The sequence below is a fragment of the Nicotiana tabacum genome, chromosome 10 (genome assembly GCF_000715075.1).
Source record: "Nicotiana tabacum cultivar K326 chromosome 10, ASM71507v2, whole genome shotgun sequence".
Lineage (NCBI taxonomy): Eukaryota > Viridiplantae > Streptophyta > Magnoliopsida > Solanales > Solanaceae > Nicotiana > Nicotiana tabacum.
In genome coordinates, this window is record NC_134089.1 from 87,294,645 (window position 1) to 87,303,333 (window position 8,689).

Below are 8,689 nucleotides of genomic sequence, written 5' to 3' on the forward strand. Positions count from 1 at the left end.
CTAACTTAACTCGAGCCTTGTTTGATTGATGCTCGGGGTCCCCGAGGCGCCGTCCGAACATACCGATAAATTTGAAATCATAAAACGGACTCGCTCGAACCCTCGGAATGCCCGAAACAACGCTAAATCTAGGAATCACCCCCTAAAACCAATTGAATCAAACTTATGAACTTCAAGTTATTCAATTCACATCCAATGTAACGAAACACACTTATACTATTCGGATTGACACAAAATTTTGCGTACAAGTCTTAAATGACAATACGAAACTATTACCGATCTTGAAATTCTGTTCGGACCTCGATATCACAAAAACCCGCTCCAAACCAAACATTTAAGAACTTCAAAATCCTTAAGGAATCAACTTTCACTATTTGGCGCCAAAACGCTCCTAGGTCATCCAAAACCCAATCCGGGCATACGCCTAAGCCCAAAATAATCATACGAACCTGTTGGAACCCTTAAATCCTGATTCTAAGGCTGTTTACTCAAAACGTTGACCAAAGTCAAACTTGGGCTTTTAAGCCAACCTTAAGGACCAAGTGTTCCAATTTCAATCCAAACTCTTCCAAATCCCAAACCAACCATATCCGCAGGTCATAAATCAGTAAAAGCAAATACATGAAGTCTTATTTAGGAGAATGGGGTTTTAGAAAGTAAAACGACCAGTCGGGTCGTTACATCCTCCACATTTCAAATAAATGTTCATCCTCGAATGGGTTTAGATTCATACCTGAAGTGCTAAATAAGTGTGGATATCTGCTCTGCATGTCTTCCTCGGATTCCCAGGTCGCCTCCTCGACTGGTTGGCCCCGCAACTGGACCTTTATCACAGAAATCCTCTTGGATCTCATCTAGCGATCCTGTCTATCAACAATGGCAACTGGCTTCTCCTCATAACCCAAGCTCTCATCTAGCTGAACAGTACTGAAGTCTAACACATGAGACAAGTCGGCGTGATACCTCCGAAGCATAGATACATGAAAAACTGGATGAACTCCCAATAAGTTGGGGGTAAAGAAAGCTCATAGGCAACCTCCCTAACTCGCCTCAACACCCCAAATGGACCTATAAACCTGAGGCTCAACTTGCCCTTCTTTCCGAATCTCATAATACCCTTCATCAGCGAGACTTTCAAGAGGACCTTCTTGCCGACCATGAGATACATCCCGTCCTTCTGATCTACATAACTCTTCTGTCTGGACTGAGCTCATCTTTCACCTAATTAGTACCATACAACTTAGCCTCACCATGCTCAAACCACCAAATAGGAAAACGACATCGCCGACCATATAAAGCCTCAAATGGAGCCATCTCGATGATGGACTGATAACTGTTATTGTAAGCAAACTCGACCAAAGGCAAGAACTGATCCCACTGCCCCTCAAAGTCAATCACACATGCTCTAAGCATGTTCTCCAAAATCTGAATTGTCCGCTCCGATTGCCCGTCGGTCTGCGGGTGAAATGTTGTGCTGAGCTATACACGGGTCCCCAACTCACTCTGTATGGCTCTCTATAAATGGGAAGTGAACTAAGGACCTCTATCAGATATGACAGAAACAGGCACACCATGCAACCGAACTATCTCCTGAATGTAGATCTGAGCCAACCTCTCTGAGGTATAAGTAGTCACAACTGGAATAAAGTGTGCCGACTTGGTTAACCTGTCGACAATGACCCAAACTGCATCAAACTTCCGCAATGTCTGCGAGAACCCCACTACAAAATCCATAGTAATGCACTCCCACTTCCACTCAAGTATAGGCATCTGCTGAAGTAGGCCACCTGGCCTCTGGTGCTCGTACTTAACCTGCTGGAAATTCAAACATCTAGCCACATACTCAACTATGTCTTTCTTCATCCGCCGCCACCAATAATGTTGTGTCAGGTCACGATACATCTTCGTAGCACCTCGATGAATAGAATACTGTGAACTCTGTGCCTCCTCTAGAATCCTCTCCCTTAAGCCATCGACATTAGGAACACATAGGCGACCCTGGAGTTGCAGAACACCATCCTCGCCAATAGAAACCTCCTTGGCACTACCCTGTAGAACCGTCTCTCTGAAAATTTCCAAATGTGGATCATCGAATTGTCGAGCCTTGATTTGTCCTAATAATGAAGACTGAACAAAAACACATGCAAGGACTTGGGTGGGCTCTGAAATGTCCAACCTTACAAGTCTGTTAGCCAAGGACTGAACGTCCAAAGCTAGTGGCCTCTCCTCTGTTGTGATGTATGCCAAGCTACCCATACTCTCTGTCTTCCTACTTAAGGCATCTGCGACCACATTTCCCTTGCCCAGATAATAAAGAATGGTGATGTCATAATACTTCAGTAACTCCAGCCATCTACGCTGCCTCAAATTGAGATCCCTCTGCTTGAAGAAATGTTGTAAGCTGCGATGATCAGTATATACCTCACATGACACCCCATACAAATAATGCCTCCATATCTTAAGGGCATGAACAATCGATGTTAACTCTAGGCCATGCACAGGGTAATTTTCTCGTGAATCTTCAGCTGACATGAAGCATATGCAATAACTCGCCCCTCCTGCATCAATACACATCCCAAGCCAACGCATGAAGCATCGCAATATACCGTATACATCCCTAAACCGGAAGGCAACACTAGAACTAGTGTTGTAGTCAAGGTCGTCTTGAGCTTCTGAAAGCTCGCCTCACAATCATCATACCAACGAAAAGGAGCACCCTTCTAGGTCAATTTAGTCAAAGGTTTGCAATGGATGAAAAGCCCTGCACAAATCGGCGGTAATAACCTGCTAACCCAGGAAACTCCTGATCTCGGTCACTGAAGTAAGACGTGGTCAACTCTGAACTGCCTCAATCTTCTTGGGATCCACCTTAATACCCTCTCCTAATACAATATGCCCCAAGAATGCTACTAACTCTAGCCAAAACTCACACTTGGAGAACTTAGCATATAGCTTATGCTCTCGCAAAGTCTGAAGCACTACTCTCAAATGTTGCTCGTGCTCCCCCAGGCTACGTGAGTATATCAGGATGTCATCAATGAAGACAATAACAAATGAATCAATATAAGACCTGAACACCATGTTCATCAAGTCCATAAACACCGCTGGGGCATTAGTCAAGCCAAAGGACATCACCAGAAACTCATAATGGCTATATCTAGTAAGGAAAGCAGTCTTCGGGACATCTAACTCCCTAATACGCAACTAATGATACCCTGATTTCAAGTCGATCTTAAAGAATACCCTAGCACCTTGCAACTGGTCGAACAAATCATCAATGCACGGTAACGAGTACTTGTTCTTGATGGTAGCCTTATTCAACTAGCGGTAATCAATGCACATCCACATAGTCCCATCCTTCTTCTTCACAAACAATACTGGTGCACCCCAAGGTGACACACTCAGTCTCACAAACCCTTTTGCTAACAACCCCTCAAGCTTCTCCTTCAACTCTTTTGGAGCAATACGATACGGTGGGATAGATATAGGCTGGGCACCTGGAGCCAAATCAATACATAAATCAATATCACGATCCAGAAGCATGCCAAGAAGGTAAAAAAAACGCATCGACAAACTCCCGGACTACTAAAACTGAATCAATCGTCGAAGACTCTGCAGTGGTGTCCCGAACATAATCTAGATAAGCCAAACAACCCTTCTCGACCATATGTATAGCCTTCAGAAAAGAGATATCCCGACTAGATGTACTAACTGAGAAACCCTTCCACTATAACCTTGGCAACTCTAGCATCGCTAAAGTAACAGTGTTGGCATGGTAATCTAGGACGGCGTGGTATGGGGATAACCAATCCATGCCCAGGATGACCTCAAAGTCGGTCATATCAAGCAACAAAAGGTCTGGTCTAGTCTTAAAACCATATAATGCGACCACACAGGACTGGTAGATCCGATCCACAACTACATAATCGCCCATAGGAGTAGACACTTGAACAGGAGTTCCCAAGGACTCACGAGGAATATCTATTAAATGAGCAAACAGAGATGATACATATGAATAGGTAGACCCTAGATCAAATAACACTGAAGCATCCCTACCGAAAACGGAAATAGTACCTGTAATAACGTTATCTGAGGCCAATACATCTGGTCTGGCCGGAAAAGCATAGAATTTGGCTGAAGTGTCGGCTGGCTGGCCTCCACCTAACTGATTAGTAGCTGACTGACCTCTCCCTGCCTGGCCTCCACCTCCAGGACAACCCCTACCAGTCTGCCCTCCACCTTTGGCGGCTGGATAGTCAGTGTTGTAATCATGGGCTGCTGACCCTGCTACACTGCCTTGCCCCGAAGTCTAGGGCAGTACCTCCTCATATGACTAAGGTCTTCGTACTCGAAACAACCCTCGGTGCGATGACCTGATGTATGACCCTGATGGCCTGTAGACCCACTGGAAGAAGCCTGAATAGCCGGTGGGTGGTATGAACTTTCCGGTATAGCACTAAAGTAAGAGCCAGAAGAACCTCGGGGACCTGAATACCCACTGGAAAAACCCTGGATAGCTGGCGGGCGGTGAGAACTCTTTGGTATGGCGCTGAAATAGAGGCGTGTTAGAGCACCCCAAGGAGGTGGTAGTGCTGAATATAGGGGACTACTGGGCTGACCCTTCCTAAACTGACCTTTGCCCCTAGCCAGGGCACCTCTAAACTCTCCAGAGAATCGAGCCCTCTTGTCCTGCTACATCATCTCTCTACCTCTCAAACGGTAGCCCTCAAACCTCCAAGCAATCTCAACTACCAGTTGATAAGAAGTCTTTATCTCCACCACTCGGGCTATGTTGGCCCTAATACCAGAATGCAACCCTACAACAAACCTCTGCACCCTCTCTGCATCAGTAGGAAGTATCATTAGTGCATGGCGAGACAACTTAGAAAACCACGCCTCATAGTCGATCACCGACATCTGACCTTGATCAAGCTACTCAAACTAATACCGCAGCTCTTCCCTCACAGAGGGTGGATTATACCTATCCAAAAAAAGCTGTGTGAACTGACCCTAAGTAATGGGAGGAGAACCCGTTGTCCTGCCGAGAACATAAGACTGTCACCATCTACGGGCCCTACCCTCCAACTGGAATGTAGTGAAGTCAACCCCATGAGAATCCAATATCCTTATATTGTGCAGTCTGTCCCTTTACCTATCAATGAAATCCTGGGCATCCTCACACTCAGCCACCCTCGAAGATAAGAGGATGGAGCCTAGTTCATCTGTCCAATAACATCTACGGATCGCTGTCCTCAGCCGATCTGGCCCGGGTACCACTACAGTAGCTGGCTGAGCCCCATCCGCGGATAGTGCACCCGGAGTCTGATACACTGCAGCTGCATGACCAGGAGCCTGAGCACTAGGGGTTTGTGCTCCCCTTCCCACCTGAGATATGGCCGGGTCTGCTAGAAATAAACCAGCCTGAGTCATGGGATCCATGAACCGCAACATACGGCCCATGACCTCCTGGAAACCCGGTGTTGTTATAAAGTTCGCTGGGGTAGGCTCAATTTCGGGCACCTCGCCCTGCTCCTCAATGATAGGATCCCCCGTAGGGTCCGTCGGTGGTGCAACTGGGGAAGCTTTGGGATGCCCTCGTCCCCTACCTCAGGCCGGTGCCCTCCCCCGGCCTCTAGCAATGGGGGGAAGAAGCTCCTCTCAAGTTTGGAACATCTGTCGAGCACGTCCTTACCATCTGTGAGATAATAGAAGGAGGAAATTTAGTATACCATCAACTGTACAATAGAATATGAATAAGGAGTAGTTTTCTAAACACCCTATAGCCTCTCAAAGATAAGTACAGACGTCTTTGTACCGATCCGCAAGACTCTACTAGGTTTTCCCATGACTTGTGAGACCTACGTGAACCTAGTGCTCTGATACCATGTTGTCACGACCCAAATTCCATTATAGGTCGTGATGGCGCCCAACACCATTGTTAGGCAAGCCAACACTAATCAACTAGTGAATTCCCATTTTTTTACCAAAACAATCTTAATATTTCCTTAATTTTTAAACTTTTAAACAATTGATAATTAACAAGTTCATAATAATATAAATACATCACAAAATAATAGTCTACAATGTGTATGACGGGAACTAGTGTCACAAGTACTAGGGCAACTAGTAGAATGTACAGAAATACCACTATTCTAGTGCCTGAAATAGAATAGACAGTAAATAACAATAAACAAAATGAGAGACTCCGGCATGCTGCTGAACAGCTTGGAAGGGGCAGCTCACCGCAAGATCTCGATCAAGAATCAGGAACGCGCGCCGGACGGGTAGCTAGATGCACCTGCCTCAGATCCTGTACAGTTAAGTACAGAAGCGCAGTATGAGTACATAAACAATATGTACCCAGCAAGTATCCAGTCTAACCTCGAAGAAGTGCTGACGAGGGGTCGACTTGACACTTACTAAGGTCAATATCAATAATATTTAAGTGTTAACTAAGCATGATTAGCATGAATATGATGCAGTCCCAAAACAAGGAGAAATAGGATATTCCTTCTTAACAATTGATCAATTTCAGTTATGTCAGGTAATAGTACATTTCAAAGCATTTAAGGAGAGTATATCACGGAAGCATTTTGCATAAATAACATGCACACATTATGCAGAGGTCGTACAGGCCGGTCCAACATAATAATAAACTGTGCACTGCTAGAGGGTAGAATGGTGCGAACCATAAATGCATCTATTTCTACCGAGGCTATTGGCCCGATCCATTAGTAGAAATTTATTATCAAGAAAGCATACATTGCTCATTTATAGTCAAACAAATTCATACAAGTTTCTCAAGTAAGTGAGTGTATCCGTCTATATTTATTTACAAATTTCTAGCATGGCCTAAGTGGTCTTAGCAGCAAGCAAGGACGTAAGCATTTGCAAGTATGGCATGATACGGATCCTAAACTACCCGGACAATTAGCATAATAGTTGCTACATACGGACTCTCATCACCACGTACATACGTAGCCCCCATAGTTAGTCACATGTATTCATTTAATTCACCTAGGAGGCTATTTCCCTCTTACGAGGTTAGAAAGGAGGCTCACCTTGCTCCAAAGCTTGCTTCCAAATTCAAGAATGCGCTTAAACCCTCAATACGGAGCCAAACGATCCAAAACTATTCAAATGGGGAAAGAGCTAGTCAATACATTCTCAAGAGTTCATATTCCAACTATTAAAGTAAGTCAAACCCTAAATGTAAGGTTCCTAAAATTTATTCCTGGGCCCAAGCCCGGATTCCAAAAATATTTAAATAAAGTTGTTACCCATAACCTAAGGATCAAGAATATATGATTTTTACTTCATTCCATAACGAATTTCGTGGTTAAATCTTGTTTTTATCAAAATCCTAAGTTTTACTCTAAACCCATAATTTTCACTAATTTACATGGAGTAATCTACCCGTAAACTATGTATTAAATCTACATTAAGTAGAAATAACTTACCTCACAATGCTAGGCTGAAATCCCCCCTTTGGAATCTCCCAAATCGCCCAAGAAATGAATGAAATGTGTCAAAAATGATACATTTCCCGTATTAAATGAAGGCACTGCCTTCGGCGATTACCGCACCTGCGGTTAGGGGACCGCATATGTGGTCTCGCTTCTACGAGGGAAGGTCCACATCTGCGGAACTAGGCCAAGCTAGTTGAGGCCGTATCTGTGGTCTGGGGACCGCTTCTGCAGAAGAGGGGCCACATATGTGGTTCCTGGGCTCCTCCCCTTGGGCCACACCTGCGATGGATAGGCCGCTTCTACGGTCTCGCACCTACGGCTAGCCAACCACAGGTGTGGTTATGACAGAACTAGAGCTTTAGCTCCTTCTAAAAATTTTTAACTCAACTTGAGCCTCATCCGATTGACGCTCGGGCCCCCAAGGCCCCGTCCGAACATACCGAAAAATTAAAAATCATAAAATGGACTCGCTCGAACCCTCGGAACGCCCAAAACAATGCTAAATCTAGGAATCACCCCCCTAAAACCAATTGAATCAAACTTATGAACTTCAAGTTCTTCAATTCACATCCAATGTAACGAAACACACTTATACTACTCGGATTGACGCCAAATTTTGCGTACTAGTCTTAAATGACAATACGGAACTATTCTGGATCTTGGAATTTCGTTTGGACCTTGATATCACAAAAACCCGCTCTAAACCAAATATTTAAGAACTTCAAAATCCTTAAGGAATCAACTTTCACTATTTGGCACCAATACGCTCCCGGGTCATCCAAAACCCGATTCGGACATATGCCCAAGTCCTAAATCATTATACGAACCTGTTGGAACCCTCAAATTCTGATTCCGAGCTAGAAAGAAAAACAACCATTTGGGTCATTACAATCATCTCATTGAGACATCAACCATATCCACAATTTCAATCATCATTTCTAGCACAATTACCACCATGTGTGCGGCATGACGTCCAATCACGGCCCGATCGGCTAGGCCATCTCACTTGAGATATAATCCTTTCAATCAATCATCTCACTTCACATTTCTTTCCCATCTTCTAATACCTTGGCACCGGCTGCCTCATTTATTAAGTCGTTCTTGGTACTTGGTCGTAGTTTACGATTCAAGTTTCCCTTTTTACACATTCAATAACCTAATCATCAACATCAATAAGGTCTATCATGTAAGGCATTTGCACACACAAGGAAAAAGGCTCG